The sequence below is a fragment of the Lissotriton helveticus genome, chromosome 12 (genome assembly GCF_964261635.1).
Source record: "Lissotriton helveticus chromosome 12, aLisHel1.1, whole genome shotgun sequence".
Taxonomy (NCBI): domain Eukaryota; kingdom Metazoa; phylum Chordata; class Amphibia; order Caudata; family Salamandridae; genus Lissotriton; species Lissotriton helveticus.
In genome coordinates, this window is record NC_136073.1 from 473,003,702 (window position 1) to 473,020,766 (window position 17,065).

Sequence of the window (17,065 nt, forward strand, 5' to 3'; positions counted from 1 at the left end):
AGAGTGCTATGGTCCCAGTGAGGTCAATAACCATTATAGGCAAGGTTAGGTTGATTTCCACCCCAAAGTCCTCGAACGTCGACATTCTGTGAGGTCTGTATTTTTAAACATACTTTTTATATGTTTTGTTTCTTTCAGTCCCCTGGTCCCCTGACCATATGTGAGCTCATAGTGATCACCATCACTACAGCAGGTGTAGACTGTGGAAAGCATCTATAAACTAAACATGAAGTCCAGTGACTTCAATTATCACAATTTGCATGTGATTGCTTTAAGACCTTTAGTTACTGAAAGATTATCCACAGACAAAGGCTCAAACTGGCAACCTCCTGAGAAAATGAGGACATTTTCCATTCCTCTGTCCTCAGTCCCATTAGGTCGCACATGCCTGGAGGTTCTCCACGAAGTCCAACCCCACGTTTTTTAGGTCTCGCCTAGCGAAAGCAGCGCATGCGCTGCTCTCACTATTGCAAGTGCCTTTTGGAATCAATTTCACTTAGGGCTTTTATGCACATGCCTGCATGGACAAACATGGCTGCTCTTGCCATTCGTCCATAGCAGACAGCATGCGCGTGTCCGTAGGGACTGTGGACAGTCCCACGCCATTTTGTTGCCATAGCAAAGAAAATGCTGCTTCACTCATAACTCTGAACCAGCGCGGACCCTGCAGTTCCCCCGGGGCACAAGCAGGCATTCACTTCTGTCTTTTTGCTGCAATCAGCTTGTTTAAATTGTTTACGTCCCGCATTCACATCGCTTTGTTTTTCGGTAGGCAGCTGCATCAGTATACTATTGGGGTTGTATGTTTAAAGCTGTCATAAATGTTGTGCGCGGCGATATCATTTCACCGAACAGCATAAAGCTTTTCACCAAGCTTTCTTTTCCGGTAGGTTTGCCCTTTTACATGCGCTATCACAAACATATTTTTCTACACTGCTCATCTTTTCACAGCGCTTTATTTTTCTGTAGGTTTTTAAACATGCGCACACACACGAGCATATGCTTTTTGTACTGTTTACGTGTCGCTGGGCACTGTGGAGCTTTTCACAACGCTTTGTTTATCGGTACATTTTTTAAGAAGCGCACACACAAGTGTATATTTGTTGTACTATTTTGGTGCTTTTGGACACTGCGGAGCTTTTCGCGGTTCCGCGATGTTATTACACTGGACATTCCTAGCTTTTTACGGCATTTTGTCCTACGGTAGGTTTTCCTTTTTAATGGGCACACATCATTGCAATGCGGAAAAGTAAGGGACAAACGGAGATTAGCTCGCACAGGATCATATACCTGCGAGTCTGCTCTCTTCATCAGCCTGCCAGTGTCCAATCAGGGGGTGTACCCGGGGGCAGGTCGGAATTGTGGGCACCACTTGCTGAGGGTTCAAGTACGGTATGGGGCAAACACTTGATACAAATGCATAGGCATAGGTATCACTGGCGCAACAGCTGCAGTAGCACCGGGACCCAGGAGTACAGGGGGCGTTTCATGCCCCTACCATGCATGGATTCAAGAACGTGGCCTAACGGCTACAGTAGCCGACTTTGAAGCTGAGTAACAGGCTTCGAGTCTCAACAGGGATGCTCAACATCCTGTGATTTTGGGCAAATAAATTGAGTGTGTACGTCTGTAACGCAGTTGGTAAAGCGCTCTGATACCTTCGGTTCGAGTTTGCGCTATATAAAACTCCCCCCACATTTGTAGTCTAGTGAGTTGGGGACCATTGCTCTTAACTTAAGCTATAGTTCGTGACTGCCTTGTTATGTGAATAGAAATCTGGGCGGACAAACGGGGTACTGGAGGGGTGGTCAGGTGAGAGTAGGTAGGAGCGTGGGCAGAGGGCTTTCCACAATCTGAAGGGCCAGGGACAACAAACATGCAGGCATGGGAGGGGCAGTGAGGGACATCTGGCAGCGCGGAAAGTTGAGGCCCAGCAACTCACAAACAGATAAGGCTTATGCAGGCACAATCAGGTGAGGTAAAAAGAGAAAGAGCAGGAGTAGGTGAGGCGTAGGGGCTAACACGTCATGTCAACGGTCATTTCTGTCTCCTAACCTTGGAATTCCCTGGATATGGCACGACTTGCCTTCCCGAAGAAGGGGGGGGGGGTCGTTTTTCTAAAGAGAGGTTAATGATTGAATGGTCTGGATACACTCATATTTGCCCCTCATGCTCATAACTTGGAGGTGACTAGGGCAAACCCAGCGGGCAAGAAGAGTGCCGCTTTTCTATAGATTACAAGAAGGTGATACCAAGAAAGGAGCCGAGAAAAAAGTGGACAAGCAGATGACATTACTGTCACCGATCCCAGCACAGTGCCAAGACTGAAAAAAAGCATTGAAAATGCAATAGGTCTCGCCTTTAATTAAGTTAAAGCCATTTGCTTTGCTAATGGTATTGTATAGCAAAGCAAATGGCTTTGAATTAATGAAAGGCGAGACCTATTGCTTTTCTAATGGTTTTTCTCAGTTGCATCTGTGGCTTCCAATCAAGCGTGTGTCTATGGTTGGGAGAGACTCTCGCCAAATAAAATCTAGCAGGTCTGCAGAGAAAGTGTACATGCACCTTTCAAGACTATAAATGAGGTTAACTGATTACGCTTGCAGAAAGAAAAAGTTAAAACTAGGTCTGCTTTGTGGATTCTAATGGGGGACATATACTCAAAACAAAACTTTCCAAGTGTGGATTGTTAATTATTAAATTGCGAACATCTCCCATCCTACTCCACAGATTTACAACAAGCTACAATGCTAACTAATGTGGAAAATATTGTATCTACACAGTACATTTCGTGTAAATCTGTTCAATAGGTTGGGATGTAGAGGAGAGAAGAGAAAAAAATATGAAGGTTTTGAATACCCACCCCAAAATAGTGTTTCCAAACTAATGTTTGACCACCTTGAACAATTTGTTCTAAATTTATAGTGGATACCCAGAGTAAAAATCATTTAGCAAAAACTTAAAAGTTAATAAATGCAGATTCGACCTTAAAATAAATAAATAAGCAACATACACAATGTGCAATTATGTATTAAGATCTAATGGTATCAAAGACTGGGTCTAGTTTGTAAAAGAATAAGTGCCTGCCCCAAAGTTTTGCCCAGAAGCAAAGGGCAAGCGCTATCAAAGGCTGAATACCAAATAGAAAGGACATTGAGTCTTGATTCCACCACCTGCCTCTTAGTCCACTATCATAATTTCACTGTCTTTTTATCTCACTCTTGCAGGTTCTGTTCCATACCCATTTTCTCATCCCTTTGACATTTGTTTTTGGTCTACCTTCCGCCTTCTCTCACCATTTTGTGTTTTTCTCTCTCTGGCTCAGCTTCATAGTCCATTGAGTTAAAATAGGTGCTTGACTCCAAAAATGAGTGTTGGTGGGCCAAATCAGCAATCGCCGGCTCAGATTTAGTACTGGATTGCATGTCTACTTCTAAGACTTTGAAAAAGCACATGTCTTTGGGCCACATGTATCAAACATTTTGCATTCTCAAATCGGCCCGTTTGCAAATGCAAAAAATGCTTAACACATGTAACAAACCCTATTTCACGATTCAGTAACCAGTTACCGAATTGCAGAATGGGTTTGCGATTTCGTATTTGGAAGGGGCGTGTTTAGGGCGCCACTTCCAAATACCGAATCATAACTGTATGTATGAATGTTTTGTGACCGTGAATGCGGTTGCAAAACATTCGCAATTTACCACCAACCTCAAGTTGTTGGTAATCCATTCGCAAATGGGAAGGGGTCCCCTTTGGGAATGGTGGCGAAAACTCTTTTTTAAGAGCAGGCAGTAGTACCATGGATTTTTTTTTTGATTTTTTTTTAGACACAACGCATTTTCCTTTAAGGAAAACTGGCTGCTTTAAAAAAATATATATGCTTACTTTATTTACAATCAATCTCGGACATGGTGATCTGCTGACCCCAGCAGGCCACCATCCCCATGATTTTAGCGATTCCATGGGGGACCTACCTCGTTAATATTAATGAGGCAGGTCGATTTTCAAGCCCCTATGTATTGCTAAATGAAACTTTTGGACTTTCATACATTTGGAATAGTGAATACCTAATTGCGATTCGCTGAACATCGCAATTAGGTAATCGCTATTCAAAATCTTAATGTGGCCCTTTGATTTGAAAGTAACAGATTCAATGTACTGATGTCTGATTCTGGGTTCACTCTATGCTGAATTTGGTCATTAAAACTACAAAATCCATTTATGAGAAGAAAAAAAATCTGAAAACTAGACTTGCCCACCTGGAGAAAATTTAAACTAAAATACTAATTTTAAAGTTAGAATATCAGAAACATACCAAAAGAGTTGCAGCAGTTTTATAAGGTCATGAACTGTATATAAAATGCGCTATTGAAAACTGAAAGAGTAATAGAAAAAAACTCGACTGGACGTGCCAGTGTCCAGCTTCCTGAACAAAGATGTAATCTTAAAAAATTGAAAATGCTGAACACTTTTTAACATGCACTAGAACGGTACCGAAGCCAAAGCAATTAAATACGTTGCCAAAATCATTTAATAAGAATGTGTCCAGTGCCTGCTTTTGGTTAGCACACTTGCAAACAGTGACCAGATCATTTGTTTCAGCGATCTTTAGGTAATCAGGACACAACCTTGAAATATGAACCGGTTCGTCAACAGTCCAAAACCACAGAATTGCAACAAAGCCAAGACAAATTAAATATAAAAAGCCTGCACAATGTCTGACATGCATTTAAATGTCCTGGCAAGCTGAGACTTCTCGCCATCACAAACACCTTAATTAGGATATTTATGTTTTACTTCAAACTACAGCACGTGTTGCCAAACGTTTCCGTGATGACAGCTACTTCTGATCAGTGAAAATCATTGTGAGCTATTGAAGGCCAGTCAAACGTAGGCATTGTACCAGACACCCAATCGTCCAGCTTCATTGACTTTAAACCTAATGTCCATGAAGCCAGATACTATGGTTTGAACAAAATAGGTTGACATGGGGCACTATGGCATGGCTGCCATGTGTGTCAGTGGGGAAGTATGAACATGTGTGAATGAATTGGATATATGTGTATGGAAGACTGAGAGCCTGCATTGTATGTACAAGACAATCCTTGCACCATTTGTGGCACCGTTACATGTACAGCACAAATAATACAACTATTCTTTTTTAAAGTGCAGGAAATTGTTCTGCAAAAATGGTCATAATATGGAAAAATTTTCTGCACTTTAAATATCTCCCATTTAAAACAAGCATGGTTTTGCTATGTGAGATTCATTGACTTTGTCAATGTTTTTTAGATACGGACAGCAGCGCGGGATGCTGTCCAACATGACTTAAATTAAAACAGTGCGAGGATTTGGTACAAAGGTTAGAGCTGCCGATCTTGCTACTGGGTAACTGGTTTGAGCCTTGGCGTCTGCTCAACATATTTTAAATCTGAGAAAATCACTTAATCTTCAAAAAAAAAAAAATGAAAGTGTTCCTGTCTAATGTAAGTGGTGCTCATGTAAAGCACTCCAATACCTTGGAGTTGAGTTTGCTATATAGAAAAGCACCAATAAAATTAATTAAATAACAATAAAAGGCCCAGAATGGTGTTTAAAAGGACATGAGGCAGGAGAATAGTGGACATGAGGGTTGTTGCAGGAGGTGAATGAAGGGGGGGGTAAAACAACAAAGAGCAGAGAGGAGGACATGGTGAGTTCAAAGCAGGGGGGATTAGTTCAAAACCCGGGCTGGGGGTGGTGGGTTAACATGCCGTGTAGAATAGAAGATGGCTACAGATGCACTCTTATGGAGTGCTCACTAAGTGTCCTGGTGTAATCTAAGTGGGGCTTATATAATGGACTGCAATCCCTACAGGTTGAGTTGGCGCTACGTAAATGCAGCTATAAAATAAATAAATAAAAGGCAATACAGTGCAGAAAGATGACGGAGTGCAAACCCATGCACTCATGGGTCGTGTTTGCGCTACATAAATGCACCTAAAATATTTTATGTAAAACTGCAAGACGGTGCAAGAAGATGACAGGGTACAAACACATGCACTTGCGAGTCGAGTTTACGCTACATAAATGCAACAAAAACAAGCATTTGCAATGCAATAGGTCTCGCATTTACGCTTGTTTGAGCTATTGGCATTGCAAATGGCAATGCATTTTATTTCTGTTTTGTTTATTAAAACATAAATAAAATGCATTACCAATAGCTTAAACTCGCGTAATGCGAGTCCTATTAAACGGCTTAATTAGGCAAATCTCCAGGAAGGGCTTGCCCTCATCACTGCACCCTTCTGATAAAATCGTAAGGCGGCTGCCTTACCACACGCGCACCCCATGCCTTCGTAAACCCATTGCACCGCAGAAAGCAGTCTCTTTCTGTACATCCATCCTTCCCACTCGAAAAGGCTAAATGTATTAAAATACATATCCAAGCTCATCAAGGGAAGAGGAGCCAAGGAAACTCGATCTCACCAGTGAACGCGATGATTGCTAATAACATCCCATCTCCTCGAGCGCCGAGATCGAGTAACTCAGTCTGCTGGTGCAGCTATGATGTTGTGTCCCAAAGCCCCCCCCCCCTTTTTTAGGCCGTAACGACAGCGGACTGGACAATTAATAAAATAAATGAATAAGCGCACCCGCTATAGTTAAAACGGCCGCACTATAATTTATATCAATAGATTATGAAAGCGGACAGCATTATTAAGTAAATGAATATCTAAGCACGGCCGCTAAAGTTAATGCGGACGCGCTATAATTTAAATAAACACATTACGAAAGCGGCCAGCGTTATTAAGTAAATAAATAATTGAGAACGGGCAGCTATAGTTAAAGCAGATGCGCTATAGTTTAAATATATACATTAGTAAAACCAGAGGGCCTGCTGAGATGTCGTGGGCGGAATAGGGAAGATCATTAAAGAAAATAGTGCTTACTGACTTATGAAGGAGACCGGGTAACGCCACAAGTAAAAGGTCCAGTTGTTATGGGTAGTTGCAAATGCAGACAAGGCGGTACGAAGGAGGGACTAACAAGCCTATTTATGAATCAGAAGCCAGCATTTACGAAGGACAATGGCACAAGCTAATAACAAATAGGGGAGGAGAGTGGGCAGGGTTTCCACTGCATACTCTATTACAGCATGCCTCAGAGAGCGAGCAGTGCATGCGCACTGCCGCTAGGTACGACCTAAAGAGGCAATGTAGTTTAGGAAGTACTAGGTGCGCAGCTATTCACAGCTGACGTTAGACAAAATGTGAGCTCTGCACGTGGGTCACTGGTGCAGTCTACCACAGAGGGATGCGGTGATCTCTGTGCCTCTGGAGCTTCTTTTTGTAGTGTAGGCTACATGACTGAACTGGATTTTGAGACACTTGGTCTCAACCCAATCCAACACCCCTTTGACTACGCCCGTGTGGGCATTCACCTGGTTGTCCTGTTACTAAAATGAGAGCTCTTAAAAGCAGGCTAAAATGCCAGCATTGCCTGCTGTATTTAAGTAACACTACATTTCTACAGCACACCATCTGTTCATAGCATTTGCAACCGTAACCTGGGCATAACATGAGGACACATTTCAAACATTTACAGCAAAGTGTAAATAGATATCGAGCCAGAGCTTCCACAGGCAGACTTTTGGTGCACAAGTGAAAGTTCTCCAGGAATTCAGGCGCTCACATAATTTAATATTATTTTAATCCGATGGATTTTTGGAACGCTCCTGGTAAAATAAACATACTTAAATTGGCCCTGGAAAATCAGTTTACTCACATTCAAGCCCAATGCTTGTAAATATTTAACGCAGGCCAGTAACGTCTTAACTGAGACCGATTAATGACATAGGGAGAACTGAAGTGTCTCGAAATGCAACATATTGGTGCCAAACAATTACATGACGAAATAATTAATTTTTGTTTTTTTTTTGTCTTCTTTTTTTGTTTTTTTTTGTCCTCATTCGCCATTAAATCGATCCAACTGCGCTCCCATCTGCGCAGACTCGAGGAGAGACCCCTTTATTACACCAAGGAGCCCAATACTAAGCTCCAAGTGCTCAGAGAGTCGACCCCAGCGTCGCCAGCAGAGCTTGGACGAGCATTCTCTCTTCAGACCAGTTCGGCCAGTGTCCAATATCTGTTTCGGTGGCACCCTTTGGACAGAGAGATCTTAGGCCTAATCATCGGACCCGGGAAAAAAAAAAAAAAACCCGGGCTGGCTAACTGTCCCTTCTCCAATTGATCAAAAGGTCCCAAAATCTCAAAGATCGAGGGCTACATGTTCTTGGTAGATCCTGCTTAGACGTTGCATATAGTGAGGACAACCATTCTGCATGTGTTGGGGAGTTTGTGTTTACCCAGTTTTTGCAGATTTCTCTTCTTGCCAGTAAAATGGCATAAAACAGAAATTCTCTCTCTGGTCCCTTAATATTGTCTTTTATTCCAAAAATAATTAAAAGCCACGAACACGGGATAGGTAAACCAAGAATGGATTCAAGTGTTGTTCTGACTTCGTTCCAAAAGGTAGCAATGTTCGGGCACTCACAAAACATGTGGAGATCTGAGGCAGCTGGAAGAGAACATTTGCCACAACACTTCCCGGGTTGAAATTTCGACAGACGTTTAGGAGAATAATACGCTCTGTGAAGTGTAAAAAAGTGGTTGCGCCTCAACCATGCTGGCTTGATAATTTTATAGAGGAGGGCGAAAGATTCCTCCCATATGTCCTCCATATGTGGTTCTCCCTCCACACCCCAGAGTTTTTCCGGGAGATTAGGATCTCTCTCTCCATCCTCTATGATATGCCAATAGAAAAGTGCTACTTCCTTTTTCCCGGGGGGTCTTCCAACTAAGAGATTTTCTAACGCACTCTCTTCTCCCATCATTGCTTTCTTCTTAGTTTGAATCCGGAGCCAGCTGCTTAGTTGCAAGTATACTAACCAAGAGAGTGATGATGTTACCTTGGAGTTAAAAATATCCCAATCCATAATTGATCTTTCCACCAGGAGATCACCCCACTGTGTAATACCTGCGTGTAGCAAGACTCTTTTAACTGTATTGGTTTCTTGTAGTGTTAATCCTGGTAGGTCCCAAATCGGGGCATGTTTGGATAGGTATCCTATGCCAGTTTTAAGCTTTATTTGGGACCATTCTTTTAGGATACTAAATAGTGTCTTTAATCTGATTTTTTTAAAGAACTTTTGATGACCGAACTTAAAGAGGAATCCGTTCACTGGAAGGCCCGAACCCATTAGCATTGCCGTATACATAAGCCCATTTGCATTTTCCCAGGGGATCTTAAGTAACATCCGGGAATGCGTCAAGTGAAATGCCCAGGCATAGTATTCCAAATCTGGCAATGCAAGCCCCCCTTTTTCTCTTCTCCTTCTCAATTTTTTCCAGGCTATTCTGCTGGATTTATGCCCCCAAACAAATGAATTAACATTTTGCTGACATTTTGCAAGCTGTTTGGTGTTGAAGATTAACGGAATGGAATTAAAAATAAAAGTAAATTTCGGGAGGATACTCATTTTTATCAGACTGGTTCTCCCGTAGATGGTGAGCGGGAGAAAGGACCAAGCTTTCATCAAGATTTGAGATTCTCGGGAGATACGGGCTAAATTGTTTTGAGCCAGATTTGCTAGATCTTTGGTAATAGTAATTCCCAGGTACCTCAATGAAGATTTTACCGGGAGCTGGAGATTTTGGATGTTCCACACCATGATTTCGGTTTTTCCTGCGTTGATTTCATATCCGGTAATATTTTCCGAAATCCTCCGCTTTTTTTATAATAATTGGGAATGCCAATGCAGGATCCGTTGTGTATATAATTATGTCATCGGCATAAAGGCCAATCTTCTTTTCCCATCCCGAAAAATTAAAATGTGGAATATTAGTATCTTCCCTTATAGATTGTGCAAACGGTTCTACGTATAAATTAAAGAGAAGGGGGGATAAGGGACAACCCTGTCTTGTTCCTCGACTAATTTTAAAAGGAGATGTTCGTGTACCATTTATTAATAGGGATGCTCTAGCGTTGTTATATAGTAAGCCTATGGCTCGACAAAATTTGGGGCCTAGATGATATTTTTCCATTGTTAAATTTAAGTATTCCCAATTTACCCTATCGAACGCTTTTGTTGCGTCAAGGGTCATGATGGCCAGGGGTAAGCCGAAGGTTGAGGCAATATCCGCAGCTCCCACCAAATCATAAGTTAGGTCAGTCAGTTGCCGGTCTCTAATAAACCCCTTTTGGTCAGGGTGAATAATCGACCCAATCTCGCTTCCCAATCTCGCAGCCAGGATTGAAGTAAAGATTTTATAGTCATTGTTGAGAAGCGAGATGGGGCGATATGATCCACACCCAGCTGGGTCCTTGCCTGTTTTTAATATTAAAGCTATATTGGCTTCGCCCCAAGAGCTAGGTGGTGTCTCCCCTCTAATCATTATGTTATTAAAAAGGTTTGTAAGGAATGGGGTAAGGATAGAATTAAGTACCCTGTATATTTCTCCGGGGAGACCATCTGGTCCCGCGGCTTTACCCTGTGCTAGTTGTTTAATGGTGTTGGAAACTTCCAGCTCTGTTATAGCTTTATCTATATTTTCGGTTTGGTGACTTTTCAACTCTCGAAGGGTTATATTGTTCAACCATTCATTCCTTTCATTTAGATTTACATTAAGTTGCTCGGTGTAGATATTCTGGAAGAACTCATTAAAGGCTTCCCCAATAGCTGTGTCTGTTGACCTGTTATTGACTTCCCCAGTTACCCTTATTTCCTTAATAAAGTTCCTGGATTGATCAGCTTTAATTTTCCAAGCCAGCAGTTTTCCAGCAGATTCCCCATATTCAAAATGTGCAAGTTTACTTGTCTGCCATCTTTTACTTATCCTGTCCTGTAATAATGTGTCTAGCTTGTCCTTTAGTTCTTTTTTCTCCTCTTGGTTGTCAGAGGGGAGCTGGTCTGACGATTCTAGCTGGGTCAATTCTAGCTCTATATGTCGAATTGCCTCTTCATATTTCTTTCTCCTGAACGAGGCCCTACCTGTAATACAGCCCCTAATGAAGGCCTTCCAAGCCTCCCATACAATGACTAGAGAGGCAGAGCCTATATTTTGTTCTAAAAAGGAGGCAGTTTCCTGCGTCAGATAGTCTTTCTCTTCATCCTCCAATAGAATTTGTTCGGTCGAAAGACCAGGATGGGTGAGTAGGTTTCTGCTCCAATTTTATCGAGAAAGAGATTGCAGAGTGGTCTGACAGGTGTAGAGGGAGATATGTTATAGATTTAACCTGCTCCTTAATTGAAAAACTGAATAGAGCGTAGTCTATACGTGATTTATGACCGTATTTATAATTGTGGTATGAGACACCCATAGCGTTCCCAGCTCTTTGTCTCCATAGGTCAATTAGACCAAGATTCGACATACTTCTAAGCAGTGTATCCCTCATATTGCTATGTACTATGGCCCTGGAGTTTGTAGATTTGTCTAGCTTTGGATCTAGGACAAGGTTAAAATCTCCGACCCATGTTATAGGGTCAGAGCAAGAAATCAGCTGATTTTGCAAAATATTTAAATAGGAAGAGTCATCCTGGTTGGGTCCATAATAGCTAATGATGGTGACAACCTTTGAGTTTAATTGAGCGTTGACTAACAACCATCTGCTGCTGGCGTCAGTTTTCCAACTCATTATCTGGGCCTTTGCTGATTTTTTAAAGATGATAGCATTACCACGGATACTAGCATTGTGGTCTGTAGTTATAAATTTATCGACCCATTTATGTTTTTTAAGTATATCCGTGATCTCCTGTCTATTCAGATGTGTTTCCTGGATCGCAATGATCTGCGCGGGTGAGTCTCGTAGGTATTGTAAGATTCTATTTCTTCTAGCCCTGACGCGCAGACCATTTACGTTCCAGGATAGGAATTTAATGTCTGACATTAGTTTTAAGACTCTTTAGCACTGTTTCTGATCTCTCAACTCTGTTAAATGTTTTTGTAAGCGACTTATCTTTAGCTATATCTCCTTCTGTTTTAGTTAAGTAGTCTCTTGGAGACACAATTGGATCTATATTATTCGTTATTATAAGATTCGGTTTCTGAGGACTTTTATATTTTGCCTTTCCCTCTCCCTCCCTCCCGCCCCTAGAAACCCCCCCCCCCCCCCCGACTTACTCTGGCATGATGGATTGCCAGCTTGTCATCTCCGACATGTTTCCGCTCCATACCCTAGTATCTATATTATCAATCATTTTACCGGTCTATATGCTTAGAATATAAGCAGTGGTTAATCACAAAGCAAAGTTATATGTCTCTTATCTAGCAGCTATTCTATAGAGTATTATTTCTATTGATAATATTCTAATAGAAAAGGATAAGTTTGGGGAATAGTTTGGGAAATAGAAAATATAGGCTTCATTACAGCCTAATTGCTCAGAAAATGTTGACGTTAGTATGCTGGGGTGGAGATCTATGATAGAATTTCAATTCGTGGTTTTTTATAGTGTATCACCCGATATTGTTTTAATAACAAAATTGTGTGACCTCATCCAAATGTTAATAATGTCGTGTATATATATATATATATTTTTTTTTTTTTCTCCCTTTCTCTTTTTCTTTTTTTTTTTGTTCCTTTATTTTTGTATTTTTATGTTCTATTTAATTTTTTATTTTTTTTCTTCCCCTCCCCCCTTTTAACTCATTTACAAAAATTTACAAAGGGTTCACCCACGGTCCGGAGGGTTTACGTGTACACTAATGGTGGCAAGTAGCTCATCTGCTTCCAAAGGGGACCTGACATTGTACATTTTATTATTATACATTATCTTTAGAAAGGCAGGAAATCTCATCTGCACGGTGGCTCCTAGGCTTCTAAATTGCTCCATTCTTTGGCCTAATTCCCACTGCCTGTCCAACGTTGTTCTAGAGAGGTCAGATCTCACTTCAAAAGAGAAATCAGAGGCTTTTAAAGTCTTGACTTTCAGAGCTGCGGTCAAGATCTTCTCCTTCAGGGAATATGTTAAGAAGTTCACCAGGATCTTCCTTGGTTTATCCCTGCCCTGTTTAAGGCAGAAGGGATCCCGGTGTACCCTCTGAATATCTGTTTCTATTTGGGACAGAGTTTCATCCAAGTTTAGAGATTCTTTTAGTAAGGTTGCAACAAACTTTTTTAAATCTCCACCTCCTCCTTCTTTTCCCTCCGGTATTTTTAGAAGTCTCAAATTATTCCTTCTGGAAAAATTTTCAAAAGACTCAACTCTCTCTTTGACTGAATCTCCTTCTCGTCGTAGTGTCTGGATCTTCACCTCAGCGTATTCCAATTTAGCCTTAAGCTCTTCAACACAATTCTCTAGGCCTCCAGTTCTTAATGAGAGACCATCTACCTTAGATTCTAGGTTTTCGCACATTGTGCGGATCTCTGATTGAGTGTGCCTGGACTCCTCAAAACATCTCTTTGACTCCTCAAACCCATTTCTGATCTCTTCCCTCATACTGAGGAGTATGGCTTGGATGGTGTCATCACTACTGTTGTCTTTACAGCCCACTATGTCTTGGCTCGAGTCCTTTATCTCACTTGCAGTTCCTGTGGCCAAGGCTTGCTGATCTGATTGGGAGATTACCTTACCGATTTTTTCAACTGGGTCCCCCATGCCTATACCGCTGAGTGAGCCTCCTGCCCCTACTACTTCTCCCTCCTTATCTTCCGGGTTACCAAGACAACTAATTACAGATAAGGGAGATGTAGAAGTGTTTATGACACCGGTCTCTTCCACTGATACGGGTGCAATTTGAGTACAAAAAGATTTTTGGGGCTCTTGGTTTATATTTAGAACCTGGGGGAGGGCCTTAAAATATGACTTCAACGAGGGTGTAACTCGGGAAGTTGTGCTAGCTTTTGTTTTAGTACCCCCCTTGCTCGGATTAGCCTTATGTGGTAGGTCCTTCGGTGCGGTGTATCGTTGCTGACGTTCCTTACGTTCCTTGCCCCTTTTTGATACCCTTAAGACTGGGGGTTGTAATGATTCCACTACTGCCTGATCCTCAAATTCTGTCTCAGACTCTGTACAATATTGCTCTTCTGGACTTCTTAGTGCTACTTGTATTTGACCTGTGTCATTGGGGCCTGTAGGGGCGGCTGATTCTTTATCCTTATTGCTGCCCTTTCCTTTTCCCTTAGCCTTCCGCTTCCCCAGGGTTCTGGCAGTAGATGAGTGTAAAGCCTCACTCGATGTATGACAAGTGGTTTGTAGTTGTGCGTTAAACCTAAAGATTCTGGGTACAGGGTCTAGATTTTGTGAAGGGTGACAGCCCTGTATACCAGTGAAGTCCTGGTTATGATCCTGGTTATCAGCAGTCTGCACCTGCCCTCCTAAAGAACTTGAGACCCTCCCCCTCTGCTGGTCCCCCTTACCGCACTGAATAGTTGTTGCCAGTCCTTTCGCAGAGACGGTGTATGCTGTAGCTTTTCTGCTTCTTCGAAGCTCCACGGCTGCGTCACCCCAACGATGAGGTGCGGGGAGAAGAACCTGCTCCCGACACATTGGCAGCTCTGTCCACCTTATACTCGTGCAGCACTGTTACCTCTGAAGAGCCCAGGCTGTTCTTGCGCTGGTAAATTCCCAATCTTTTTCCAGGTCTTTTTCCAGACTTCTTCCTGAGACTGGGACCCCCAATCCCAATCCCAATCAGCATTAGTGGATGTTTGAGGGTACTGACGTCTTCTTACTTTCTTATTTTCTATCCGTAATCTACGGAAGCTGTATTTATTTAATTGATTTCCTCGGGACAGCTCAACATCTACCACCGTTCGTAAGTAAAGTCCACCAACCACTTGCTCCCACCACCTCTCTCTTCCTGAGCCTGAGCCTGAGTTCACACGCTCGGCTAACTTGTTATCTCACCGCACGGCCCCCCGCAGTACACCCCTCTCATCTCAGGGCGGCTCAGCTGCCTCCGCACCGCTGACTATTCTCGGGCGTTTTGCCTGAAAACTGCTGAAATCACAAGACGCCGTCTCTCAAAGAGGCTCAGCTCGGCTGCCGTGACTCACCGCGGACTAGCAGGGCTCCGCCCGCCGCTTGCCGCACTCTCCTCTCCTCCTCCTCCACCGAAGCCCAAGCCGAGCCCGAGTCCGCTTACACGCGCCGCTCCCGCCACCTCTCAGAGGCTGTCTCCACCGCACCACGCTGCTAGCTGCTAACCTTCCTTCCGCAGCTTACTCGCCTCGATATCACCACTGCAAAAAGCCAAAAAGCCGAAACTACCGACAGAAACTGCTCTGGGGCATGTTAGCAGGAGCCTCGCCAGGGACGAGCGCACCGCTCTATCTAGCGGCCGCCATGTTTTCCTATGAAGGACCCCCGCCGGATGACGAAATAATTATGAAGTAGTTAAAATCAGTTTCAATAATATTAACCATTAATAAATACACTATACTCCACAAAATGAATAGTCCCGTATGGAGTGCAGGGAAGAAAGGGGGAAAAAAAGCACCTCAGAAGCACCCGGCCAGTGGAAGAACACTGGCCGCCAGCCGGAAACTGTACTTGGTCCAAGCTCCAGGGAACAGCAGAGGAAAGAGGAAGTGAAAAGCTGATGATGTGACTATGAGTCAGCTGACCAGTGAGAAGCAAGAAAATGTGAGTAACAGCAAAGCCTACGAATGGTTAGTAATGGGCGGGCTGTAAGCCCCATTGAAGATTTTCTTTAAACTACAGGAGATTTCACCAGCACTGAGCAGGCAAAACCTAAAAATGGCAGCGTGTCTACCAGCCACTGATATCAAGATGCCTGCTTGGTGTAAATGCAACATATTGAAATGGGAGAAAATTAAACTGAAGAGTTAATTTTGTTCATATGCATAAAACACATCGTTTTAATTTTCTCCCTTTTCAAAGTGTTGCTTTTACAAACAGCAGGCATCTTACTCCCAGTGGCCTTTAGACACCGTGGCATATTTATAAAGAAAAACATAGTCCTTACTTACAACCACATACAAAAACATTTTTGTGGTTTACAAATTACTACACTATGCGTGTAGTTACTATGCATTTCTGTTTTAATTAAAAGCACCCATAATGCTAGAGTGTTTTAGTCATTGTACTACATTACTTGTATGCCTTGAATATTTCCTGACAGCTGATTGATCCCTATAAACCGGGTAGAGCTCTCAAATCTGCTCACACCCTATGGGCTGTAGTCCTATCTGTGAAGTCGAAAGGGCGGCAGATCCTTTAGATTTAACGTGGTAAAACTTTGGAGCTCCCTGACCCTCTTTGCATACAATTGATAATGAATTGTCCCTTAGGAAAAGGCTCAAAACTTTCCTGTAGTGAAGGAACCCCTAAGGATCCTGCGGTCATAGTCTGTGTTGCCCAAAAAAGCTGGTATGGCTTCGGGTTGCCATGCACTTTATAAATTCCCCTAACATTACATAACATAGCATAGCATAATATATTTCTCCCCTCACCTATCTGAAGTTCGTATGAATGAATTCCAGATGAACCATTGGTTTGAGTATATATTGAATGCCCTGACTCTACTGGCATACCGGCTGCTACTGTCACATACATTATAGTTAGTCAGCTAATGAACAGAACTGTACTATGTTGTAAATTTCTATTCACCAGTGTCTATTGTGGCACATAGGTGATTGGTTAAAAAACAATATGCATCTATAAATGAGGCATAAGGGAATGTACAGAATGTCTCCTGGTTTCATAACAGTTACCAATTAGTGAACACAATAGATAGCCTTTAACACCAATGTACAGTCCCAAAATAGAAATGACATTAATCAGTATTTTATGTATAGCATAAACTCTCATTATATGTCCAAAGCCCAATTTCTTTCCAACTGGATTATCAACCCAAGTATGAGTGATCAAATATTATGTGGATTTCGAATCATCTTCAAATGTATACTTAGGTGAGAGATCCATTTTAAGGTAATTAGATTGCACTTTCCTGGGATCTGGTTAGCCTTTGCTTGCATCTCAGATCCAGTTTCACTGCAATCTGGTGGTGAGCAAGAGTCTTGAGGATCATGCAATGATCTTATCGTAGGGTTCGTCCTT

General features: G+C 42.4%; 1 protein-coding gene across 1 annotated transcript in view; it reads right to left on the minus strand.

Annotated features, from left to right (window-relative positions):
- The window catches only part of ADCY7 (adenylate cyclase 7), a 441,560-nt gene that overhangs the window by 301,462 nt on the left and 123,033 nt on the right, over positions 1-17,065 (minus strand). The gene's annotated exons all lie outside the window — the stretch shown is intronic.